Below are 22556 nucleotides of genomic sequence, written 5' to 3' on the forward strand. Positions count from 1 at the left end.
AATATATAACTTGACAAAGAAGAAAAAAAGCAATCTTTAAATACTGTCTTATACATTTTTCCAGCACTTATGAGTGTTGTATGGTCGGTAAAATTCGAACTCCGCAGACTATTTAGTCTAAATTTGCTGATCGTACACTTTATTTCTCGTTCGCAAAATCGTCGCGCTGACAGCTGTTCCGTCGAGAAAGTAACGTCGGCATCCAGGCTGAGAAGTGGAAGTTGAATGTGCTTGGCCTGCTTTCAGCTTATCTTATATAGCGAGGCAGCGTGTGGCTTAGGCCATCATGTGTTCATATTGCATCAGTCGCAGTTTTTAATAAATGATAAGACGGTAATAATTGTATTACTATTAGGTTGTTTCGTCGTGTATCGTATTGTTGTACTCGTTACCACTGTAATTTTCATTCCACTGTGAGGTTTTTGAGGATATATTGAAATAATTATATATGAGTTAGCTCCGAGTGACGTGGAATCTGACATTAGCCGGAAGTAGTGTGGTATACTTCAGCTCTTCCGCGCCGAAGATTGCCTGGCTGTTATACTTAGAATGACTGTAAATACTTTGCGTTTTAACGTAAAGATAATAACTCTACCGGCGTTCCTGGTACCTGTAGAAAGTATATAAAACATTTAAGATACAGAATCGGTGCGTCAAGTAAGTTTTGAAAATTTTGAAAGTGTTTTTTTTTTCGGAAAGGAGCCATAATTCCGAGACTAACTGCTCAATTTTAGCCAAATTTTTAATATTTCTTAATTTAGACTTTAATTGTTTCATAAAATTTGGTGGAAATCAGGGTGAAATAAACAGATATAGAAAATTCAGTAGGGTCCGCCTTAATAACCCAAACCAAACCCCATGGCACAACAGCCCCGAAGGGCCATGGCCTACCAACCGACTGCTGCTCAGCTTGAAGGCCTGCATATTATGAGGTGCCGTGCGGTCCGCCTTAATAGACATAATTAAATGCTTTCTATTCTCTTCAAGTACTCTGTCCCAAAATATCAAATTCTTTCACGTTGCGCTATATATTCATTAGTTGTTGATGTAGTTTTATGCACGGGAAGGAAGCGACCATGGCATTAATTCAGATACAGCTCCAGCATTTTCCTGGTGTGAAAATTGGAAATCTCGGGAAAACATCTTCAGGGCTGTCGACAGTGGGGTTCGAACCTACTATCTGCCGAATGCAAACTGATAACTACGTGACACAAACCGCGCAGCCACTTGCTCGGTAAGAAATGTACTGGAAGCTTTCAACCGTTTAAAATTGATTAGTTACTAAAAATTGTGACCAACATATTGGTGCACGTTTGTCCAAAGTTTGAAGCTAACGTAGCTAAAACTGGCTTGTTTGGAGAATTTTGAATTCTAGAAAAGTTTTTTCAGAACAAATCAAACTTACAGTCATGCCCAGTTAAAGGGAAGCGCAGGTGTGATTTAAATGTCTCTGCAGGAACTTAAAATATTAATGTTTATGCAAACAATAATAATAATAATAATAATAATAATAATAATAATAATAATAATAATAATAATCATAATCATAATAATAATAATAATAATAATTTCGTGTGGTTATTTCTAGCCCTTGTGAGGCAGACTCTCTGATGAGGGTGGGCAGCATCTGCCATGTGTATGTAACTGCGTGTTATTGTGGTGTAGGATAGTGTTATGTGTGGTGTGTGAGTTGCAGGGTTGTTAGAGACAGCACAAACACCCAGTCCCCGGGCCATTGGAATTAACCAATTAAGGTTAAAATCCCCGACCCGGCCAGGAATCGAACGCGGGACCCTCTGAACCGAAGGCCAGTACGCTGAGCATTCAGCCAACGAGTCGGAATTTATGCAATTTTTTTTTGCTAGGGGCTTTACGTCGCACCGACACAGATAGGTCTTATGGCGACGATGGGATAGGAAAGGCCTAGGAGTCGGAAGGAAGCGGCCGTGGCCTTAATTAAGGTACAGCCCCAGCTTTTGCCTGGTGTGAAAATGGGAAACCACGGAAAACCATTTTCAGGGCTGCCGGTAATGGGATTCGAACCTACTATCTCCCGGATGCAAGCTCACAGCCGCGCGCCTCTACGCGCACGGCCAACTCGCCCGGTTTTATGCAAATTAAAAGTGCGTAAATAATAATAGTAGGCTACCACCAAGTGCCCCTAAACTTTACAATGTTCACTATTACCAAAATCTCGTATGTTTTTCTGTTTATTGTTGTTCCAAAATCTCGGTTAAGGTCCTACCTGAGTAGTACTAAGTATGCCATCGTTGAATGTCAAAGCGATGATTTATGTCTTGCACATAACATCTTATTTTATTTTCAATTATGCTTCGCGTCCTGCCGACACATATAGGTATTATGGCGACGATGGGAGAGGATGTGTGGGAGCTGTCAGTGTCGGTTGAAAAGTACGAGTGCGTTTTGTGCGTCCACAAGCTCTTAGAAACCGTCAGTTCAATGTGTGTGTGTGAAGGTTGGCCGATGTTCAGTGTAGTGTTTACAAGTCATAACTTATCGTGCGAACGGAGTGCAATTGTCATATGAAGCCACTGGTGTGCACGTACACTGCTTCAAAAAGGCTACTCGCAGAGGTACGTTGTCAAGTGCTAGGGGTTGCTCAGAATATAGTTACGTATTTGTGGAACCGTTTCTAGACTGGAAGTGTTGCCAGGCGCCCTGGCACGAGCCTCCAAAGGAAAAGAACCCCAGGGAAGGCTCATTTGGTGCGTCTACAAGTACTCCGCGATCGCCAAGGTTATAACACGAGGACTGCAGATGGACCGAAACCAGGCTTCTGGAGTGTGAATTTTTTTTAAAGTTGCTTTACGTCGCACCGACACAGATAGGTCTTATGGCGACGATGGGACAGGAAAGGGCTAGGAATGGGAAGGAAGCGGCCGTGGCCTTAAATAAGGTACAGCCCCAGCATTTGCCTTGTGTGAAAATGGGAAACCACGGAAAACCATTTACAGGGCTGCCGACAGTGGAGTTTGAACCCACTCTCCCCCGAATACTGGATACTGGCCGCAATTAAGCGACTGCAGCTATCGAGCACGGTGGAGTGTGAATTAGTGACCAAACCGTCAAATGCAGGTTTTGAGAGGCCAATTTACGATGCCGAGGACCCACTCAAGTAAATGCACAATGTAATAAAATTGCGTATTTAAATATTACGTTTCTGCGCACTATTTTCAAAAGGAAATGAGTTAACACGATTCGGAAATGTGACTTGAGCGTACAGTACAGTAAAAATGAAATAGCGTATGGCTTTTAGTGCCGGGAGTGTCCGAGGACATGTTCGGCTCGCCAGATGCAGGTCTTTTCATTTGACTCCCGTAGGCGACCTGCGCGTCATGATGAGGATGAAATGATGAATACGACACATACACCCAGCCCCCGTGCCAGCGAAATTAACCAATCATGGTTAAAATTACGACCCTGGAATCCTGTGACCAAAGACTAGCGCGCTAACCATTTATCCATGGAGCCGGACTACAGTACAGTGTTCATCAAGGACGGGTTTGATCTCAAACAATAACTTGAGCTCCACCTACACAGTTGGCGCTAATATGGTGATCGTGAGTGCACACCACTACCTGGCTAATTGTGACGTGAAATGCTATCACTCTATTACCATTGTTTCATTGTTTACTTCTTACCTCTTGGTGGGAGAACTGTCACTCCATATGCCAGGCTTGGCAAACTGAACCATATTCACTTGGTCACTGCCGTGGCTAGACTGTTCTACCGCGGCAGATTTGATAGGTAGATCTCGTGATACTCGCACGATGCAGTGAAAGGTGGGGCAATCAGATCATATATCATGATGAAAATAAAAATCCACAGCCTGTTTCCAGTCATTCGATCGGGTCAGGAATGGAATGAATGAAGCCCCCATCTAGCGGCGAGGATAGGAATTGTACCGAAGCCTTTCGCACTCCTCTGGGGCAATGATTGATGAATGACAGATGAAATAAAATGAAATTGGAGAGTGTTGCTGGAATGAAAGATGACAAGGAAAACCGGAGTTCCCGGAAAAGACCTGTCCCTCCTGCGCTTTGTCCAGCACAAATCTCACATGGAGTGACCGGAATTTGAACCACGGTATCCAGCGGTGAGAGGCCGACGCGCTGTCGTCTTAGCCACGGAGGCCCGCACATATCGTGATAGCTGTGTTTAAATTAATATAAAAGCAAATATTAAAATAGTCAAAACACTAGGAAATCAACGAGTAAATAATAAAGGAAATGTTACGTCCATGTTTGTTTAATTTACTAAGTTTTTAATCTATGTTTACCTAGGTTCTCTATTACTTGACACTGGGTAAAATATTATTTATTTCATATTCCTGAAGTCCATGTACGTATTATTAATTTCTTATTAAGACAAATATTACGAAATACAAAATATTTTTTGTTGAAATACTGTACCCTTTGAGGAACCTCTTCTAGCATGAATTGGTCGTCTTGAGGGGTCTGCCTCGGCGTTGCTCAAATACCTACCATTTCTTGTCTCATCCCTGGGCGCAGACCGTCCGTTACTTTGTCTTCGTTTAGAGTACATAAGGGATCCTAATTAATGGGGTGAGCTTTTAAGTGAGAAAACAAGACTGATTTTGTATGATGAATTTTTGTAAAAAGGGAAATGAAAATTAATTAGAACTGAATGAAATCAAATGAAATTTTAAAATTATAATGGAATAGTTAAATAAATAAAATTATATATACTGCCAACTGAATACAAATGAAATTATATTGAAGTATACTGAGATACAACTTGAAATGTTAATACAACTGTGAATCAAAACATCAACATAAAATTAGAGTTGCTCTGCCACTTAACCAACGTAGCCTCACTCTGAACTTGAAACTAATAAATTTATATGATATTGTTCTTAATGAAGTTTATTAAATTGGAATTACTTGAACTAATATTGAATTACATAAAATAAAAGTTTAATTCACTCAATTAAAATAATATCGCCTGAAACTAAATCTACACGATAATTATCGAACTCAAAATGTCAAACTATCGTAATGAATCACACATAATAGTCATGCTCATTAGCATCTAAAACTTGTTTACAAGAGCTGTTACGTCACTCTGGACATTGAACTCTGGACCTTCCACTAAATTGGCCCCTTTTGAACCCTTCTGGCTTAAAACTTCCCTCAGGAATTATTATCCACACAAACAATACACTAGTTAACTTTGGCCATGAGTGTACTTTCTCTCACAATTCCATTTCATTATATTTTACATGGCTGTGATACTTATTCATACTTCTAATTTTTCTGAAGCTTTGCACATGCCAATTCATTAGTTTAACATCAACCACGCATTAATTTACACATTAAATATTCATCGAGCTTTAAGTACCTGAAAGTATGATCACAAATAATTAAATAGTCACAATAATCCAATAATCACTACAAAATAAGCAGTGATTACACGTTGGAATAACGCTGTTATTTTACGAATGCTGTTTACATTTAGCCTTTACTAATCCCTAATCTATCACTGTACAACGATCATCGCCGGTCAATTACGTACATTATATACAACGTCGGTTTAAAGCAACAAAAGCATAAACAAGAAATACCAACACACAATTAAAACACACTCACATATATTATGAAAAAGGAAAACCCTTAAATCGCACGCAATACCTGCGAATACCTATAAAAATTACATAGAAATACGCTCATTAAACTACTGAAGACGTGTTAAGTTCCACGTTTTTATTTAAACATTGCTTATTTCTTAATTATGATTATTAACACTTGAGTTCTATTTTCATTGCGCCTCGGTGACTATGCGCACATTTCAATCAAGGGGTCCATTCACCTTTGCATAACTTGATTATTATGGACAGTTTGAGTATTATCAAAATTTGAATTATGACTTTGAATATTACACACAAAGCTTCCTTGCGTTAATTAAATTACCTTGACCATAACAAAATCTTAAAGATAATAATAAAAAACTCTGTCCTAATCAATTACTGATTGACTGATACCCCCCAAAACACTTACAAATTACTCTAACTCAAAAGTGATCAAAGCAAAATCATGCTCTAGATATTCACTTAAATCTCCCTATTATAAAAATTGAGGATCAAACTATCATTCTGTGTGGAATAATTAAAGAGACAGAGACGAAAAGTCATCAGCACACAGGTGATTTTATAAGGGACAAATAAATGGAGAATATACCAGAGGAAATTTCAATGCTATAAGATAAATGCTCTCCGCTAGACCGAACTAGTGTTTTAATAAACACATATTACTATAAGCAGAGCCAAGTAAACATCAATGATCTGTGAATAGAATTTACATACGTATTGTGGCGATCATCATACTTCGTACTCCTACTATAAGTGCCATTTTGACTCATGCCCCTTTGTCATTTCACGATATAGCCAAATACCAACGTGAAGATCCAGTGCGGGCTCCGATTATGGAAACCCTTTCTCCTGAAGAACTGGTTATCCCTTATGTTTTGAGGAAGGTGAAAATTGTGGTTCCAGCTGTCCTAGTGCCTATGATTTTCAAGTATTATGGTACCACAAGACCCCATTAGGGGGACATCTGGACATCTTCAAAACGAGAGAGAAGATAAGGGAGACGTTTATTCGTAAGAGAACGGACGGCGATATTACGGAACTGGGTAAAGCATGTAAGTTTTGTTTGATTAGCAAGCCCACGTTGTCTACCAAGGTAGGGCTATTGTCATCACACCAAGCATCTCGCCCTATGGAGCTATTGTGCATCGATTACGTCGGGCCTGTCCCTCAATCTAAAGGGAATGGGAATAAATTCATTCTTGTGTGTGTGGATGGTTTCACACGGTTTTCATCGCTGTTTCCGACTAGGCTTGCCACTGCTCAGTATGCTATTTCTTGTCTCAATAATATTTTAACATCTTTTGGACTCTGTCAATAGCCTATATTGTTTCTGATAACGTTAAGGCGTTCACCTCTAATTTATTTAGTAAGTTCTGTTTCGATCTCTCTATCTCACATGTCACGACGTCCGGGCACGACCCACAGTCATCTCTAGCTGAGCGGGTTAACTGTAATCTTCGATCTGCCCTTACTACTTTCCACCACGAAGTTAATTCTCATTGGAACACTGCCTTACACTGGTTATCATTAGCATTTAACTCGGCCGTTCATGAGTCACACACGTTTTGTCCAATTTCTTTTATGTTTAACTTTGTCCCAAATACTCCTTTGTCAAATTTGTGGTCGATCAACGAGCTTTTGGCAGTGACAATAGATCCAGAGAATATCCGGGTTTCATGGAGAAAAACTAGAAATAATCTTAAGGTCTCTCATCAGGGAGTAAAAGTGAGGTATGACCGTGGACATAGACCCACCAATTTAAAAGTTGGAGATCAGGTTATGGTTAAAAATATTGTTCCCGCGTGCAAGCTTGCCCCCAGATTTCATGGACCTTGCGTCATCTTAGATTTTCTAACTCCTGTCACCCTTTTAGTGAGTAACCCTGAAACAAAACATATTCTTCGTGTTCACCTGTCTCAACTAAAATCTGTGTGATGGCCTTTGCTTTTTCATTATATGCCACCAAGTGATGATGTTGGTGATTTAATTATATTTCTTTCCTTAGAATCGTATTAGTTTGTTTTATGTAAGAAAAGTAAGAATGACGAGGCCTTCTGCCCCTGTTGGTTGTCAGAAGTTATATCTAAGGTATATCGTAAGTTAACTTTAATTTTTGTCTAAATCCTGTTGTGAAAACCCTCCCTTCAATAATTTCACTACCATTCTGTCATTACGGCCTCTTCCTCCAAAACTGACTCAGAAACTCCGTGCACTCCTCCTACAAAGCCGCCAACCTTACCTATACCACATGTAACACTGTCCGTGAATCAGTTGCTGTTGCCCCAAAATTGAATGTTACAGTGCCATACTTTCACCTGAGGCCACCTGCGAGAGATACAGGCACGGGGTATGCGCCCACCTCGTTCCGGCCGAGACTCTGTCTAAACTGCCTCGTTTGGAACTGTCATCTTTGGGAGTGGCTTGGAAGCTCGACTCCAACCGTCCACTCTATCCTTGGGCCGAACAATGCTACTTGTTCTTTATGACCATCGCATTAACTGCTCCCCACAATATACGGGACGATGGTATCTCAGGGTACCTTGGGGGTCCGGGCGACCCCATCCGGACATCGGCAGCGGCGGCCGCTCTTGCCGTCGACTCTGGGCGCAACAGCCCGAACTTCTACTACTTCGCAAACCCTATCTAAATTACTTCAACAAATCAACAAGAAAGAGCTCTCTAGCAAGTGATACTCCAACTTATATATGTTTTCTCAAAAATTATGTATCGCAAGATTCAAGATTTCAAAGCTGTTCATACCGTGGTAAATCCTTAGGGGGTGGAGGTCTGTACCGGGAGTACACCTTCTCTGTCCAGTTAAACTGCGCGCCTTCTATGTGGCCATCCATATTATTGAACTTGAACTAATGTTATGCAAGATACTTTGATTTTCAACTATTAGATGTCTCCACCATCGGCCTAAGTGCTCCCTCTGGCGGGATTAACGACAATTAATTCTTAAGGGAAAATTATTTTTCAGAGGTGGCTAACCTTAGTTTTGAAGATTGTTTCGTTCTTGTGTCAAGGTTGTTAACACTTCTGCCCTCCCCCAAATCTCCTGTATCTATCAACCAGTTCGAAATTTTGTGAATATTTCCTCTAGCCAATTAAAATTGGGGGTGTGTACAGGCATCCAGCCTAACTGTAAAGAGTTTTGGAAACTTTCCCTCGAAATACTATGTAAGCTAGGCGCTTTAGGGCTGTATCGTCATTTCATCGTTCCAGTTTATTGTGGCTGCGTGTACTAAGGGTGCAGGGGATGCAGGTCGACGTTCGGAACGCCCAACAACTCGAGGAAATGGCAGAATTTTCTTATCATGTGATAGCTCCGGCAGATAACTTGAGGGGAAGATTTCAAAGCTCTTCTATTTTATGTAAATTTCTAAACCTGGTGGTTTAAATGTAAACTTTTCGGTCAGTCTAAGGAATATGTTTTATTCCCTACTGGGAAATATGTCATGTAAGGAAACAAAGAGTGATTTTCCTCTGTTGATTCTCGTTCATCTTGGCATGGGGTGACTGAAGTTTCTTATCCTCTAACATTCTTGACACTCTTTATCTCTGTACCTTTGGGCCACAAGCCCACATAGGGTTTTAAGTTTTCTAGAAGGAGTGCAGGGCTTTCGCCTCCTTTCATTTTGTTCTTGGCCGTTCTTTATCAATCTTTTTCTTTGTATGTTATGGCTATTTAGCATGGGGACTCCGTGTCCCTGTTTATGTTTCCGGAAAAGAAAATGGAAAACTATTGAGCAGAAGTGATTATAAATACATCATTTGAAGACTGTCATTGTATAACCTTGTGCCCCGTAAAAATGTATGCCTCTGAGAGGCTGGACTGTATTCATTTTGGAGCTCAGACTCTTAGGCTTGGGAAGTTACTGTAACCAAACATGCTCTTATAAAATAGTCTATCTGTTTCAGAGCTATAATGCTCATCCCTCGTATATTATGTTGATAATTCTCTCTAGTTTTGTACCTGATTTTTGGACTTTTTGAAATGCTATTTATTCGGGGTGTCGACCTAGAAAGATCTTTTGCCCCTACTTTGCACCATATGTCATGAACCTGCGTATATATGGAAATTGTGGAAGTGTAAAGTGTTGCATATGAAGAAAGGAACATTAAGGACGACACAAACACCCAGTCTCCTGGCCAGGGATATTAATCATTTACAATTATAAACCTCTGACCCGGCCGGGAATCGAACCTGGGGACGCCGGGTGAGAGGCGAGTGCGTTGCCCCCTACACCGCGGGGCCGGACTTTTTGGACTTTAAGTCATTGTTGTTGGAGCTGACGATTTCCTTATTGTATTGCTATTGTTTATTCAGATCTCCTTTTTAACAATTTTAATACTAAAAGGGAAAGAAAAAATAAAATTTCAAAATTTTGTGCACCAATTTATGGTCTGGGTCCGCCTCTGTGGTGTAGTGGTTAGTGTGATTTGCTGCCACCCCCGGAGGCCCAGGTTTGATTCCCGGCTATGCCACGAAATTTGAAAAGTGGTACGAGGGCTGGAACGGGGCCCACTCAGCCTCGGGAGGTCAACTGAGTAGAGGTGGGTTCGATTCCCACCTCAGCCATCCTGGAAGTGGTTTTCCGTGGTTTCCCACTTTTCCTCCAGGCAAATGCCGGGATGGTACCTAACTTAAGGCCACGGCCGCTTCCTCCCTCTTCCTTGTCTACCCCTTCCTATCTTCCCATCCCCCGCAAGGCCCCTGTTCAGCATAGCAGGTTTGGCCGCTTGGGCGAGGTACTGGTCTTCCTCCCCAGTTGTATCCCCGACCCAGAGTCTGAAGCTCCAGGACACTGCCCTTGAGGCGGTAGAGGTGGGATCCCTCGCTAAGTCCGAAGGAAAAATCGACCCTGGAGGGTAAACAGATAAAGAAGAAGAAGAAGAAGAAGAACTTATGCTCTGGTCAGTTCCTCGTCCGCCCATTCACCCCAGTACCTTCTTACACCGCTGTGATCCACAATATCCTTGTAACAATTATTATTATTATTATTATTATTATTATTATTATTATTATTATTATTATTATTATTATTATTATTATTATTATTATTATTATACCATATTGTCAAACAAAGTATTTGGAAGTGGAAGCGAGGAATTATATTTGTTGGAAGCCCAATGCCTGTCTGTAGAGTTGCTCTTGCAATGAATGTTCCCATTGTGTTGCTAACAGCACGCAGCTGTGTTCCGCTCTCCCCTTCATCGACCACCAGCTGACACCCTGCTGTTGCATAAGGGTGACGTCTTTATCGACTGCTGGTCGTGTGACACTCATTGAAATAGCATGCTCTGATGGTGTGGAGAGGAAGCATGCTCTACGATGCAGTAACACATTTCTCCCGCTACTTTTCTTACCTTTTCCGAACACATCGCGGAAGCTCACAAAGAAACGTGTTTTACCAACAGCCTTCGAGTAAGCACTTCATACACAAGCATGACCGGTTTGTGAAAGGAGGAAGTTACGGCCAGGTCTGAGACAAAACTGCCATTAGTAGAGTGTAGGGTGAGGAGATGCAACGCTTGGCCTTTCAAGGACTTTGGCTACCAGGGTGGGGTTGTGACAGGTTTGATAGTCGTGGTAAACCACCCCTGTTGACGTAATCAGTGTGCTGTGCACATAAACAATACCTTACAACCTTGAAATGAAAGTTCTTGCGTTCAATTAATAAAATACGAAAAAAATGTATATCTTCGTTTTTAAATAGACACCACATAATGGGATTCCGCCTGTTGCTATCTCTTGACTGATGTAACATATTCGCATCGGTCTCTGGCACAGGCCAGAGCAAAATGTTTTTTTTGCTAGGTCTTTACGTCGCACCGACACAGATAGGTCTTATGGCGACGATGGGATAGGAAAGGCCTAGGAGTTGGAAGGAAGCGGCCGTGGCCTTAATTAAAGTACAGCCCCAGCATTTGCCTGGTGTGAAAATGGGGAAACCACGGAAAACCATTTTCAGGGCTGCCGATAGTGGGATTCGAACCTACTATCTCCCGGATGCAAGCTCACAGCCGCGCGCCTCTACGCGCACGGCCAACTCGCCCGGTAGAGCAAAATGTAGCTTCCACCCAAGTCTCAGTCCCATTTATGACTGGAAGTACAAGGAAGCTGCTTAGGTATAGTTGGTGCTGAGTAACGGCCCTCGGTGCACGACTAGTGTGCCAGGATGTAAAAAAAAAATTGTTACTCATAGGGCCGGTCATTTTGTAACAGGAATTTCTGCCCCAATAAGGAAAGCAATTGGCAAACCTTCTCACTCCTTACCGTACCGGATACGATTCATTACGCTGCCTCCCTCGGTTTTTGAGGTTTCCCTACAACCGCATAAACTTTGGCAGTGCATTTTGAGAAAGTAATCAGCCTCTGGGCTGAAGGCATAAGACAGACTTAAAGGTGTTACGCAGAAACTGAGATAAGCATATTTACTACATTCATTATTTCCTCCCCGAAATATTTTTTTTGCTACTTGTTTTACGTCGCACCGACGGCGATGGGATAGCAAAGGCCTAGGAAGTGGAAGGAAGCGGCCGTGTTCTTAATTAAGGTACAGGCCCGGCATTTGCCTGGTGTGAAAATGGGAAACCACGGAAAATCATCTTCAGGACTGTCGACAGTGGGGCTTGAACCCTCTATCTCCCGATTATTGGATACTGGCCGCACTTAAGCGACTGCAGCTATCGAGCTCGGTCCCGAAATAATTAATAATGCTCATAATGTTCCCTTGGAACTAGGCAATTTGGGTGCAATAAATAATACATAATGTTCATGTTCTTGCGCAAAGAGAGGCTTGGAGGGGAGAACTTCTGTAAAGGTACATGTTTAATAACTGCGGTTGCATTTATCATGCATCAGTGCCGAAAGTTTTATTTAACGTACATTTACATGAAAACCTTTGACATTTCGTAAAGTTTCTCATTATCTGAAATGCCTAATAAGTAAATGGCCCTCAGTAATCAGAGATAAAGGTTTTACTATGTTTTCATAGGCAGATAATGGAAAATATAAGAAACAAATAGATTAAGAAACAGTCTTTGAATATGAGTGAATAAAATGAAACTACACATTTTCCATGGTATGTATAGTGATTTTACTCCTTTTTTTTCGACTACTTTTACTTCATAGTTCTTTATTTGATTTCATATTGAAGGAAAAACAGCAGGGGCGTAGCGAGGTTTTCTACTTAGAGGAAGCTCTCAACTACAGTAAAACATGTAATTGAATTCATTTGCAACTATCATTAAAACAAACAAAGTAGTCTTTTAGCTTTTTAACAGTTACTAAATGGTTATGAAAGCATTTGAGTAAAATATTGCTTACCTTACTTCTTGTACAATAGATCAACTCTCCTGTCTTTCGTGGATAAGTAAGGTAAGAATTACGGAAACAAAACGCGCTTGTGATAGTCAACACTTCAGAGAGAGAGAAAACGAATATTAAGTCATCCTGAATGTCGACATAAGTACCACGAAAATCTACTGAATTGTCCAAGTAGGTTCGAAGTTGATTGTCGTAACATAAATATCTCGGTTCAAAGATACACTACTTTCTTTCTGACCCTTCAGGGCAAGTCCGTAAGAGCCTAGAAAGTAAACAGTAGTTATTAAGACACATAATATTTTACTGTCCTGTTTAACAGTTTCATTGTGCTTTCCCATAACTATTTTATGTTGCACTCTTAAACAAAACTCACTTCGCGTATTTTTTCAGATAAATGAAGCTTTTTTATAGAATTGTGTCTTTTATCTGCTTTATAAATGTTAATCAAATCGTCGTACCCAGGCGTGTTCCATACGTTGCGAAAATAAAAGGCAGGGCCAACAATACATTTTATGTAATGGTTTACAGTCACATAGCCACGGTATAGTCATAAAAATGCGCTCGTTGAAATGCTGAGTAAATGTCTTTGTTTTCAAACAAAGAGTTAGCTTTGGTGCACAATTTTCAAAAGTACCTAATTTCTCATGAAATGGTAACAAAGAAGAATGCAGCCTTACGTGGTTTTCAATTGAACACATCCAACTACTTCCTGTAAACCCTGTAGCGCAGTCCGTACCACTCTTTCCCACTCTCACAAAATCTTCCATGCTAGGTTGAGTGGGATGTGAGTTTCCAAGTTACATATATGTACGTTAGTTCACAGCGTACTGGAAGACACAAATGTATAACTTAATTAACCTCTAGCGCAATATAAAATTCACTTCACCGATACACATAACACCATACAATAATTAAATATACTACTGACTTTAAGAATGCACCAAATGAAAAACTAAATAGCAATACGGAAGATAACTTTACTATGCATTCGTACAACTTCATCATCTTGCCTGCAATTTTAGAATCACATCCATTGGGCTCGGGAGTTCCCATATCCTACCACCCGACGGCCGACCTTGCAATGGAGGTAGGGAGTTTGTGCGCTAGCCAGTATACGGATATACCAGAGAAAGTTAAACGAAATTATACTATCGCATACAGATTCTAAATCAATAATGTCATCATGTATTTAAAATTTAAATGGAAGCGGCGCTTTCAACACATCCATGGACACTACGCGCCTGATTCTTAGGCTCCTCCTCTGTACAGATTTTTTAAAGTTTTTCGTACCGAGCTCGATCCTGCAATCGCTTAAGTGCGGCCAGTATCCAGTATTCGGGAGATAGTAGGTTCGAACCCCACTGTCGGCAGCCCTGAAAATGGTTTTCCGTGGTTTCCCATTTTCACACCAGGCAAATGCTGGGGCTTTACCTTAATTAAGGCTACGGCCACTTCCTTCCCACTCCTAGCCCTTTCCTGTCCCATCGTCGCCATAAGACGTATCTGTGTCGGTGCGATGTAAAGCAAGTAGAAAAAAGCTTTTCGTAAGAGAAGAGCTCTGTTCACTGCGCTGTACGGGTCATGGCTAGAGCCCCCAAAGTAGTTCCCTACCGCTTGTCACGATCAAATAAGCTCATGAGCCGGGCGTGGGCTCTAACGGTGGCGAAGTTCACAATCAGGCTCAAAGCCCAATGAGCTTAACCAAGTTCGGTTTACCCAGATAAACGCGTAGATGGAATATGGGTCTGAGCCTAGTTGGAACAGGAGCCAAGTATGAGGCTCTAAACAAAACCAAACGCCATTGTGCAACAGTTCAGAAGAGCCACGGCCTACCAGGCGACCGCTGCTCAACCCGAAGGCTTTCAGATTACGAGGTGTCGTGTGGTCTACAAGACAAATCCTCTCTGCCGTTATTCGTGGATTTCTAGACCGGGGACCGAGCTCGACAGCTGCAGTCGCTTAAGTGAGGCCAGTATCCAGTATTCGGGAGATAGTGGGCTCTAACCCCACTATCGACAGTCCCGAAGATGGTTTCCGTGGTTTCCCATTTTCACACCAGGACGCTTCCTTTCCATTCCTAGGCCTTTCCTGTCCCATCGACGCCATATGACGTATCTGTGTCGGTGCGACGTAAAACAAATAGCAAAAAAAATACATACACCATCTAGTGGCATCATACGCAAGTACATACCGTACGTTTCCAAATGCATATCTTAGATTTTCCGTGTTGTCTCCTGTTCGCGAGGAAGAAAAGTTGCCATGACTTATGACTCGACCTACGTATTATTATTATTATTATTATTATTATTATTATTATTATTATTATTATTATTAATTATTATTATTATTATTATTATTATTATCATCACCACCAGTGAGCATGGCAGGCTCAGATAGGGCTCAATAAGGCTAACAGGTCCTATCCCACAGAGACTCACTAACGGCTTATATGAGTCAATATTGTTTGGGCGATTCCCATTCTCAGGTTCATACAGGCGTAGAGATTGAGACCCGTCAGGCGGAATGCAAAACACTAGTTACGGGACAACTGCCCGCCAAATCAGCTACGGTGGAGCAGTCTGGTCACGCTGTAGCGAATGTCACCTATGGCTAGAGCCCTACTCGGATATACAAAATATTATCATCATCCGCTCCGCATCCGCTAATGGTTATCCGCGGATATTGCAACTATCTAACTATATTACACTGAAGGTATTGAAACGAATAGATCTGTCACCATAATGCAATAGACCTGATACCTGGCACTAGCCCCTCTACATGAGGGATTTCCTCTCGCGACAACTACGGATATATTGAGCGGTTGTCTTTCGGAACCTTTGATCCTTCCTTTCACAAACTGCCGGCACGAGCCAGTTAGGTTTGGATTATATTTATGGCTGTATGGACTCAAGGCTCTTTATATCACCATTATCCTTACCAATGTCAAGGGACGTCTTTCCTCAAGCAAAAAATAAAATAAATAAATAAATAAATAAATAAATAAATAAATAAATAAATAAATAAATAAATAAATAAATAAATAAATAAATAAATAAATAAATAAATAAATAAATAAATCATGAAATGTATGGAAGACTGACTCGTCGAGATTTCTGGAGTATATCTGAGTGAAAATCAATAAACTTCATTATTTAAGAATTATCACTAAAATAATCCGCACTGCCATACAGCTTGCATCCGCCACGGCACTAACTTCGCGCGGATATCAGCGGATATATTCGCATCCGCGCCGGGCTTTACACATGGCTCAGTTTACCCAGTCTGGCCTAGTTTGTCGTCTGCGGCAGGCGACCTTTCATCTAATTGGAATTCCTAGCCTCTGAGATGGCAGGGCTCTGTAAAACAGATCTCCAAGGGCACAAGACTCCAGCACCTCGACATCTTCGAAACGTAAAACCAGTAACATGATCAAAGTTATTTATCGCAGCAGTGTTGACTTGACTAGTGTAACATGAAGTGAGCGTGTGAAGTGGCTCTTTACCTGCAGGAGTTGAGATTCACCCCTCACATCCTGCCATCGAGAGCGTGAACAATATGTACGTATTCGAGGGTACAGACTAGTTTCGTGTTTGAGGCATACAGTACTTCGCAATAACGCGACGGCGGACGTGGGTGACGCGTACAGCGCTTTTCAAGTTCAATTATGGAACAGACAGAGTGGAAAACCAGAAGCAGTATTTACCAAGATATTACAGACCGTGGGAGAGGCTATTCCTTACCTTTCAAAGGGTCAGTTTTATGTTTCAGCAATTTCCTTCACGTCGCCTTATGGTAACGAAAGGGAGAGAAAATGGCTAGGGGTGTGAATGAAATCGCCGTGGCCTTAATTAAGGTACAGCCTCAGAATTTCCCTAGTTAAAATGGGAAACCACGGAAAACCATCCTCAGGGCTGCCAACAGTAGGGTTCGAACCAATTACCTCCCAAATGCAAGCTCACAGCTGCGGATAATGGAAACCACGGAAAAATCATCTTCAGGGCTGCAGACAGTGGGATTGGATCCCACCATCTCCGAAATGCAAGCTGACTGAAACCGTGCAGCCATTCGCTCTGTCCGACTGGATCTTAACATCACAACTCCAGCTTCTGTCGGTCGCTGGAGTAGGGACAGGCTTTCTCAGCTGAAGTTGGCGTAGTCTGTGCAGGATCTGTTCGGTAATATTTGAAGGAGTTCAAATACGTCAGCCCGCCACGGTGGATTCACCAGCACGAACACCTGCTGGACAAAATCAGAATCAGCAACCGCCAATGTACTCATTGATCGTTTGTGCCTCGATATAACCTACTGGTTCGTTCTGAACTGCGTGGTGTTTTCTGGCTTTGCTGCTTCTTTACAAGTGGTTCGGTGTTTGCCCGTACATGTCTCAGAGAATCGTACTAAGAAAACACTGAATGGGGATATTGCCATTGATAGCTTACCCCAATTTATGTTAGAGACCAACTTCACAGAGGCTTTATGAGCAGATGTTTTTGAATACTTCGCAATAATAAGGATCAGCCTTTGTGAAACCACATATAAACTTCTGACAAGATTCTAAATTGGTTGAAAAGGCGTACATGTACACCGTGGGGTAGATGATATCACAAGTAATTCTCACCAATTTTGGAAAAGTCGCCAAATAAGTAGTCAAAGCAACTTGGAATGAACACAAAAGCTAAGAGTGAAACGAATCCTAAGAAGTTGGTCCTTGAGGAACAATACCCTGCGGAATCAGGCGATCGTGTAATTTCTATCCCCATTTTTCAGAAGTGTCCGTCTTCTAGACATTGGTTTGGGTGTAGCATTTCATACGTGCTTCTCATCTCAGAGCCACTTCTTAAAGAATTCTCCTGTTTTAACTCAACATGCACGTCAATAAGCACGTTTTGCAACCAGCAACATCGAAGTAAGGGGAAACAATGCCAGAATGACTTAAATTCCAGTTTGAGCTTGTCGTTTAAATTATGAAGAGTATACTTTCTGCATGTTGGGTGTAATAATTTTTAAAATGAACCGCATGACTTAAATTTATTAGTGAACAAGAGAGACATTAATACAGTTCATGTGTGAGATATTATTATTATTATTATTATTATTATTATTATTATTGTTATTATTATTACAGTACAGGCTCTCCCTAGTGTTAGGCAACTCTTTTAATATCTGAGGGCAGTGTAGTCTCTCGGAGACAGGCAGAACTTTATGAAATGTACTGAATTTTCTACTTGTCACTACCTTTGATTTTGAGTGCCAACTAGAGACTTGGAATGTTTGAGAACTAATAGATAATTGTGCTTGTTTGTGGGGTGGCATTAGTGAACTGAAATCATCTGTATTTAAGTTGTAAACTCGTGTCCTCATCCCGAGGTGGTGCAGCTCTTTTCAGCCACACCCCCATTGGAGGTGAGTTGCATGTACCATTTCAACCACATACCAGCCGTTCTGCCATTCTTAAATTTCTGGCAGTACCGGGAATCGAACCCGGGCCCCCGAGGTCGGCAGCTAATAACACTAACCGTTACGCTACGGAGGTGGACTGTACTTAAGTTGTCAATACTCTGTTCTATTCAAACCGAACAATCAGCGCCTGCTCGCCCCTATAAATTATGGTATCTTGGACCTTATGGATGATCGGCGGATATAGAGTAGGTTCCGGCCTACAAGTGGCCACGGCTAGTCCGCAGTCCGACAGCCATGAATTTCGTCCGACCATACGAGCAAATTAGGGGTTGCCACTGCTGTACCGTGGCTCTACCCCTATGGATTAGGGAAACGGGAAGGGCTTGGTCCCCCACCGATGGCTGTGCTCAGCATGGTTTTCTGTGCTTTTCGATTCTCCTACACTAAGGCGAATGCCGGGACAGTTCCTAGTATATGCTCCGGCCGCCAACCCCCTCACTTCCTTCGAACACCTCCTTCACCGTGTCAAAACTCCCTGGCCTGAAAGATGGTGTTATCGTCTCCGAGGCCCGCCACCCCTTCAGGGACGGAGTTAATACTTGTAGTAGTAGTAGTAGTAGTAGTAGTAGTAGTAGTAGTAGCAGCATTAATCTGGATCTTTGTTGAACGAACGACAAGTAAGGTTCCCCTCACAAGGAGGCTACGGACGAGCTGGGACAGTATGTAAGGTAGGCGGCTTGACTTCTCTTTCTGGTGACATTTATTGCGAATGGTGACGGTAATATACCATCGTTTCCCTCTACCATGTAACAGTTAGAGTCTGCCGCGTTTACCTTAAATGTAAGTTTTCTTTAAGTTTGTTAATTTGTTAACATGCTGGTTTGTAGTCTGTCCGCGGACGGAGTGTAATCACCCTAGAGGATATCATGTAATATCTAAGGATGTACGAGTGTGGACCCTCGTTCCCCTTCCTCACAATGCTCTGGGATGACTAAACATTTCTAAATATTAATCTCTATCTTTCTTGCGTTCCGGTCTTAATTTTCTTTCCTATCTTAGTCACCTGCATAGTATGGCTTATCCTCTGCGACACCGGGGTTTCTGCCCCATTAGGTTTTATGGCAAATCATATCACGGGATTGCTTGAGCTGGTTCAGCATCCCAGCATATTTTGTTTTCGGCCTTTGTTATTTTACTTTTTCAAATTTGTCAGTTTCCTGCTTCTCAGAATCCTTCCGACCTTAAATTTGGTGTTGTTGCTTTCCCTTGAATTAAGGGCGACGAGTTTCACGTGGTGTAAAAACTGTTCAGTTTTTAAGTGTAATGAGAAGTATCCTGGTGTGGATTCTTGGCCTGTTCGGCCATTGAAACTTGAAGTTAAAGTTCAGGGTTCTAGACCCCTCTGATATGTAACTGTTGTCATTGGAAGCTCTAGCTTCTTGTTTGCTGATAAAGGCTAGGCATTTTGTCAAATCAAAGGTAGTCTAAGACTGTCAAGTCTTGTCTTGTAAAATGGGAGCTAATTTTCCCCTGTTACTTATTCTTGATTAAGCTCTAAAGCTTTTGGTTGTACAGTAAATATCCCTTTATAAATTGTTATTTCGCTTGTTACTATTTTTTAATATTGTTGTTGTCGCCTTGAAACAGTAAAATAAAGAAAAGGGAAGATCTTTCGGGGGGATATCTTCAAAATTTAATTTTTTGTGTGGTCTCTTTGTTCAGCTTCTTGGCCCTGCCACTTCTTTCGCTCTCCCGCTCTTGTTGGCAGTTATTATTATTATTATTATTATTATTATTATTATTATTATTATTATTATTAACGTCTTTTAGTAGACCCTGAACATTGCCCTGCACTAAGAGAACTGTTAGGGTTGGACCAGACTGATTGCAATGAAATTTGGTGGGATGATCAATTAAGCTATTAGGATATCGCTCTGCACCTACCGCTGTTACACAGGCTGTGTACATTATGCCAAAATAAGTGAATCTAAACAGTAATCGAGCAGTTTCGTCATTTCTCCTAACAAGAATTTACATGAACAGCATGCATGATGACCAAAATTTCATACTAAATAATATTTTAGCTTCCTTTATAAACGATACGGAAGAACTGAAACCGTAGTATTTTGATATCGTCATGTACAGGGAGATCGAAATGTCACGTACATCACAGTAAGCAATATTGGTTTATTTCACAAACTACATGACTGACTTACAACACTTACTAATGTCTATAACCTTGCATCCAAATCCAAATCAAACCACATCTTTGCAATAGATGTTCGAAATGGCCTCCCTCTTCAATACCGCACGTGCGATTTTGCCATATTTGAGGCCACTTTGTGGAGCTCCTCTACCTCCACACTGATGCTGGTAATTGCCGTCGTAATGTTTGCGGACTGCTTTTATAGACATTCCCCTTAAGGTATCCGCAAAGGTTAGAAACTGGGGTGACAAAATTGGGTGAATGCGGGAGCCACAATCCTTTCGAAATGAGACAGGGCCAAAGAAATAAAAATAAAAAAATTAAAAATTTAAAAAAATTGTGCAGAACTGCGTAGTTCCATTGGTTGTGTGACACAGCCCTTCTACAACCAACACCGACGAGCTGAGTAGCAGTAGGCGTAGAGCGCTCTCCTCCTGAGCTCAAGATGGCGAGTTCGATCCCAGCTCAGTCCGGTGGTATTTGATGTTGCTGAAATACGTCAGCCTCGTGTCGGTAGATTTACTAGCACATAAAATAAACCCTGTGGGACAAAATTCCGACACATCGACGTCTCTGAAGACCGGAAAAGTACTTAGTGGGACGTAAAACCATTATTATTATTATTATTATTATTATTATTATTATTATTATTATTATTATTAGTTATTATAAGAACGACTGACGACTGATGGGAGCCTCCGTGGCCCAGGCGGCAGCGCGTCGGCCTCTCACCGCTGGATACCGTGATTCAAATCCCGGTCACTCCATGTGAGATTTGTGCTGGACAAAGCGGAGGCGGACAGGTTTTTCGACGGGTACTCCGGTTTTCCCTGTCATCTTTCATTCCAGCAGCACTCTCCATTAACATTTCATTTCATCCATCAGTCATTTATCATTGCCCCAGAGGAGTGCGACAGGCTTTGGCAGCCGGCACATTTCCTATCCTCACCGTTAGATGGGGCTTCATTCATTCCATTCCTGATCCGGTCGAATGACTGGAAACAGGCTGTGGATTTTCGTTATAAAAACGACTGGCGAAATAATATTGAACAATGGAAACTCGTTGCACTTGGGTGAACGACATATCTGTCAAGCACTAGACAAAGCTATACTGCAGACGTCGTAAGCTCATCGGGCAAAAATGTGTCACCCTGGTGCACACGCACAGATGGATCATTAAGCATGTACAAATGGCACAGCGAGCAAGTCCCATGCTCAACCTCACACGCACCGTCTCTGCATGAGCAATATGCAGTAGCAATCAGTGAGAAACTAATGTTTTAAGTGGACAACGTTCAGTCAATATGGTTAGATATAATGATGTGACAGAGTGGCAAAAAGGTGCAATCCTGTTCGGCCGTGCCCATGGCCATACGGTGCGTGAAGTCGGTGGATTTGTTGGTGTTCTGCAGCGGTTTGTTCAACGTGTCTACAAGCAGTGGTGTACTACACGTGGCCGCTAAACACGTCAGAATTGTGATCGGATGAAGATCCAGTTTTACAGGGACCGGAGATGCGTTTCACGGCTTGTGAATCAAAATCGCTTCCAACCCCGATAGGAATTGCTGCAGTCAGTGGATGAAGGTCCATCTAAACCTGTTAGCGAGAGAACATTGAGAACAGCAACTGCATGCAATGAACATTTGGAGTCGGTCACCTCGCAAGAGGCAATTGCTCACACAGGCAGATAAAGCTGCGCGTCTTCAATGGGCTGAAAATCATCGAACGTGGACAGTAGCTGACTGGCGGAACGTAATGTGGTCTCACGAATCACGTTTATGCCTGCATTCCAATGACCCATGTCATCAAGTGCACCGAAGGCCAAACGATGCATTTCATCCTGGACGTGTACAAGGTCAGGTTCAAGCAGGAGGTGGGTCTGTGAAGTTTTGGGGGTGTTTTTAGTATCATGGATTGGGCCCGCTCACTGAGGTGACGGCTAACATGGACCAGCATGTCTAGTTTATTTAAGCATTCTGGATGATGAG

This window comes from Anabrus simplex, chromosome 2 (genome assembly GCF_040414725.1).
Source record: "Anabrus simplex isolate iqAnaSimp1 chromosome 2, ASM4041472v1, whole genome shotgun sequence".
Lineage (NCBI taxonomy): Eukaryota > Metazoa > Arthropoda > Insecta > Orthoptera > Tettigoniidae > Anabrus > Anabrus simplex.